The following is a 6,000-nucleotide window of genomic DNA, read 5'->3' as shown; positions in this document are numbered from 1 at the left end:
AAAAACCTTTGCTTACATTTCATTTTTATCACTCTGCTAAGAAGACAAAGAAGAGGAGTTATGCAATATGCAATAAATGTCTCAAGATCCTTTCCACTTTTTTCTTCAGTCAACTTTATTTGAATCCAGATCTGATATAAAGATTTATGAAGTTTTTTTTTTAAGTTGAAAATAAAGAAAACAATTCACTCAAGTTTTCATTTGGCACAGAGCACAAAAGAATAGTTTTAGACTTTTTTGTGACTTTTCATTGTGATTAATGACATTCATGATGGTTGTGACACTTTGTACAATCCAACAGCACCATGACCTGATATTGGGATCTTTTAAGTCACAATGAGAATTGCATTTACTTTTGTAATTTATGAGGAAGCCATTGTGACCTTTAGCCAGGTGATGTGTGTTATGGTCGAAGTGCCTGAATATAACTGTAACCTAAAAACACACAAATGAGGGGTACTTTTAATTTAGGATATAAACTCACATATCCATAATAATGGCATGCAAAAAGGAGAAGAAAGACGTGTGAAAAGCCGGCTAAATTTAAACTAACTTATCTTTATTAACTATTCAAATAATTTAATTACAACAATTTACAAACAACCCATAATTAAAACACTTAAAAGTACAAAAAAAATGTACACAATTGTTCACAAGAATTCACATCACAAGTATGGTTACAAATACTACAGGCCCAATGGGCTATACATCTGAGGAAGTTGCCTATCAGCAGCAGAATTTGTGGGTGCTCCCTGCACCACAACACAGACTGGACTGGGTGACTGAGGTGACTTTTCTTCATTTTTTGTTATTGTTTTATCATTCATAAAAAAACCTGTAGTATTTGTTACCATGCTTGTGATGTGAATTGTTACCTATGGCAGTCTTACATTTTGGTGTTGTGGGAGTTGTGTGTAGATTGTTGTGATTTATACAGTACATTTGGATAATTAATAAAAATAAGTTGTTCACATGTATTTCTTCTCCTAGCCTAGATGCCAAGATGTCAAATTGTACAAGACTTAAACATACTAACAAGTATATCCATACACTGATTCAGCATGTTTCAGTACATGAAGATGTATTTTATGTATGTAAAATGTTAAGGCACATTTTTTAGTGTAACATAATAACACAACAGGCATCCAAACTGCAGCACTCACTAACAAAATGCAAATCCAATTACTGTGTCTCTGGAAAAGATAAATGAAGTGAGTCAGATCTGTGGCCAAAATTACTTTGGCTAGAATTTGGGAAAGATAAGATACTCTCTGGATTATAGCCTAGTAATTAACCCATACACCCCTCCCTGTTAACTGCTAATTAACTCCATTCTGTATCCTACCAATGCACCTTTCTTATCTGCTTCTACCATCACTGATTAAGCATGTGAAATCCAAAGATGATAAGAATGATAACATATGTTATAGCTTCAGGTAGGGTCAGACTGGCCCAGCTTTGGACCAGTGTATTCACTGGCTCTATGGCAGGGACCTCTGTTGCTCTAGGAGCCCCTGCCAGTTCTAGCACCGGCCGCTCATGTACTATAACTGAACCGGAAGCAGTCAATAGGCAACAGCATCTGTAAGATTCAGATGCCATTGACAGTCACAGTGCGACGTAACTGGGAGACGTCACCGGCGCATATCGCTCTTTGACCGAGGATGTGTAGCCACTTGATGATGACATCACATCCTGTCCAGACTCCCACAACATGAAGAGGGTGCTAACATAATATTTATGTTTAAAGGCTGAGGCGTCTTGAGGATGAGGATATAGGGGCTTGATCCTGAAGGAGGAGGACAGTGGGTTCTGGAAGAGAAGAACAGGGGAGTCTGGAGATGGAGAACAGAGGGGCCTGGAGGAAGACAGAGGAGTCTGGAAGATGACAGAGGGGTCTGAAGGAGGACAGAGGCCCCTGGAGGAGGACAGGTGTGCCAGGACGAGAAAGACACAGGGGCCTGGAGGAGGAGGACAGTGGAGTCTGGAGGAGGAGGAAAGAGGAGTCTGGAGGAGGAAGACAGAGGAGTCTTAAGGGGGAGGACAGAGGGGCCTGAAGGAGGATGACAGAGGAGTCTGGAGGAGGAGAACAGAGGAGTCTGTAGGGTTCTGGAGGAGAAGAACACAGGTAGACAGAGGTAAACCAAGGTTACAATGGTAGTCAGAATCTCCTTGGCTATCTACTTTCCTGTTTAAACTATAGCCTCTCCCATCCTCAATGTTACATTTAGATATAAGTTATCTTCATCTGGCTGCTTGGATATCAACATTTTATGGCCTAAATCCTGTTGACTTATTAGATCAGTTTAAAGGACACGCCTTCAAAGGGGTTTTGAGCGTTTTATAAATAAAGCTGTTTAGTCATAAAATAATAAAAAGTCACTTAGTAAAATAAATTGTAACCTGAAATGTAAACTATGTATGTGTTTACTTCCAGTTGCCATGGCTTAAAGCTGGCCACACACATTAGACATCTGTTGGCCGACGTCTGGTGAAGATATCAACCAATTCATGTACATGCACACTAGGCTTGCCATAGGCACACACCTGCCATTCTAAAAGGTGCTCAATTTTTGAAAACCAGAAAACCCCTTTAAATCCACAGACACGTCACTGGAAAACATTTATACTCCTTATAGAACCTTTTTTTATGTAGTTGTTCATATATATTAATTTCAACATTGTTATTATTTTAATAACAGGGACCCAAAAAGAATATAATTCTGACATTTCCCCACCCCTTTAGTTACCCCTCCCAATGAATGTTATATAATAAGATGTTTTATGTGTCTATTTTTACAGCTATTTTGTTCTAAATAAGCTTTTTATGTTTGTTATATGTCTTGTATATGTATATCTCAGGTAAAAAAAAATATATGCAGATTCAGTGTTATTGAATTCTGAAATATTATAAAACCACAAGTGCTAAGTCTTTGCTCGGTTTATTTAAGAATTACTAGACTGTTAACATGTCATAATATCAATGAAAAAGTATTTCCTTTCTATTGTGGGGAATGCGAAGAAAAGAACAAAATGAATAGTCGTGTCTCTCACACGACTTAAGAAAACAAAGCACCTGGAGGTCATACGTGTTCACACAGGTCCAGACGCTTGTCTCGAGTTAGTTTACACATGGTGAACTTTCATCTTAACCTTTATACATAAGTATACATTTCGATGTTTATGCCAGAAATTAAGGGAACTATTTAAAATATATGTTTTTATTGTAAAGTGGTTTTCCCATGATACCAATAAACATTATTAAAGTGATACAAAGCACACTTTTACATTTTTCTGTTGCTGTATCTGTATGAAGGTTTTTTTTTTTTGCAGAAACAGTTGCGTTTTTAAATTACACAATATTTGTGGCACACATAACCTATTAAATTATTATTATTATACAGAAATTCTAACCTAGCTATTTGGGATTTAAATATTCATTCACCATCCGGCATAAATAACATTTCTATCTTTATTCTACATGCTGTTATGACTCAGGTGATACTAAATATATGTAGTGTTCCTTTATGTTTTATGACATTTAGATAGTAGAAATTATTTGATTTTGACAACCTTAATCAACATGTCCTAATTAGTGTTGTGCGTACCCAAACCTCAAAATATAGCAAAGTCGCCAGTGGCATATAAATTGATCGGGTACATTTCACTTACATGGTCTGGTGTGGCAAATAATCCGATGCAGCACTTATACGCCACTTTGTAGAGGATTGGTGTATCAATTTAAGAGCAGCCAGATCGAAACAGAATTTCAAGATTGAGTTCAGTCAAAGACAGTCAAAGTTAAACAATCTAAGGCTACATTCACATGACTATATGGGGTAATATCCAAGAGAATCTTTGTCTCATAAACATAAAATCTGTGTAATTTGACATAAGAATAATTCATATCTAAGTTCCCACAAACTTTTGAACACACTTTTAAAGGAGAATAAAACCTGATACAATTATGCAATGGCTTTGATTCCCATGTCTCTATACTCTTAGGCAAAGACCAATGTCATGTGGTTCATTAGATGACATTTTTCAGCAGGGATCTGTCATTATGGGGAGGATCGTTGCTCCCTTAGACATCGTCAGTACCAATTGCAGGTGTTATTGGGGGGGCGGTGGTGAGCCAAACCCAGACACAAGCTGCCTGAATTTTCCTTGTTGGGTTTTGGGCTTGAAATTGCAAAGTTTAGTATGGACCCAAACTTTGCAGTTTCGGTCTGCTCAACAGGCCTGTTTGTGGGGCGATTTCCCCAAGCGTCATGTGGTGCTGGTGGGGGGGGGGGGGACGCCAGTAGCTGCTCACTGCCCCCAGCACATAAAACAAAATAAACAAATTAACAATGTCACTGTGAGTGGGCCAGGCGAAAGGAGTTGGTTCTGCTGTAACTGCAGCAAAAGAAGAGGAAACGTGGGGAGCGCCTGGAAAGTGAGTAATGAGAGTGTGCTGGGGCTACCTGTATACTGGTAGGGGGTTATTGTGCTGGGACTACCGGTACACTGGGCGGACGAGAGTGCTGGGGCCACCTGTATACTGGGGGGCTGGGGGGTGAGTGTGCTGGTGCTGATAAAAGGAGTATATAGTATATAATATAGGAGGCACAGTATATACATTTAATAGAGGGGGCACAATATATATTATAGCTAATAGAGGAGGACACAGAATATATGTCTTATAGAGGGAGCACAGTACATATATATTTAATAGTGGGGGGCACAGTATATATGTCTTATAGAGGGGGCACAGTACATATATATGTAATAGAGGGGGGTTTATATATATATATATATATATATATATATATATATATATATATACATATATATATATATACTCACCGGCCACTTTATTAGGTACACCATGCTAGTAACGGGTTTAGAACTGCCTCAATTCTTCGTGGCATAGGTTCAACAAGGCGCTGGAAGCATTCCTCAGAGATTTTGGTCCATATTGACATGATGGCATCACACAGTTGCCGCAGATTTGTCGGCTGCACATCCATGATGCGAATCTCCCGTTCCACCACATCCCAAAGATGCTCTATTGGATTGAGATCTGGTGACTGTGGAGGCCATTTGAGTACAGTGAACTCATTGTCATGTTCAAGAAACCTGTCTAAGATGATTCCAGCTTTATGACATGGCGCATTATCCTGCTGGGTACATTGTGGTCATAAAGGGATGGACATGGTCAGCAACAATACTCAGGTAGGCTGTGGCGTTTCAACGATGCTCAATTGGTACCAAGGGGTCCAAAGAGTGCCAAGAAAATATTCCCCACACCATGACACCACCACCAGCAGCCTGAACCGTTGATACAAGGCAGGATGGATCCATGCTTTCATGTTGTTGATGCCAAATGTCGCAGCAGAAATTGAGACTCATCAGACCAGGCAACGTTTTTCCAATCTTCTACTGTCCAATTTCGATGAGCTTGTGCAAATTGTAGCCTCAGTTGCCTGTTCTTAGCTGAAAGGAGTGGCACCCGGTGTGGTCTTCTGCTGCTGTAGCCCATCTACCTCAAAGTTCGACGTACTGTGCGTTCAGAGATGCTCTTCTGCCTACCTTGGTTGTAACGGGTGGCGATTTGAGTCACTGTTGCCTTTCTATCAGCTCGAACCAGTCTGCCCATTCTCCTCTTACCTCTGGCATCAACAAGGCATTTCCGCCCACAGAACTGGATGTTTTTTCTTTTTCGGACCATTCTCTGTAAACCCTAGAGATGGTTGTGCGTGAAAATCCCAGTAGATCAGCAGTTTCTGAAATACTCAGACCAGCCCTTCTGGCACCAACAACCATGCCACGTTCAAAGGCACTCAAATCACCTTTCTTCACCATACTGATGCTCGTTTTGAACTGCAGGAGATTGTCTTGACCATGTCTACATGCCTAAATGCACTGAGTTGCCGCCATGTGATTGGCTGATTAGAAATTAAGTGTTAACGAGCAGTTGGACAGGTGTACCTAATAAAGTGGCCGGTGAGTGTGTAT

The sequence above is a fragment of the Engystomops pustulosus genome, chromosome 1 (genome assembly GCF_040894005.1).
Source record: "Engystomops pustulosus chromosome 1, aEngPut4.maternal, whole genome shotgun sequence".
NCBI lineage: Eukaryota > Metazoa > Chordata > Amphibia > Anura > Leptodactylidae > Engystomops > Engystomops pustulosus.
Note: the sequence above shows the minus strand (reverse complement) of the source record.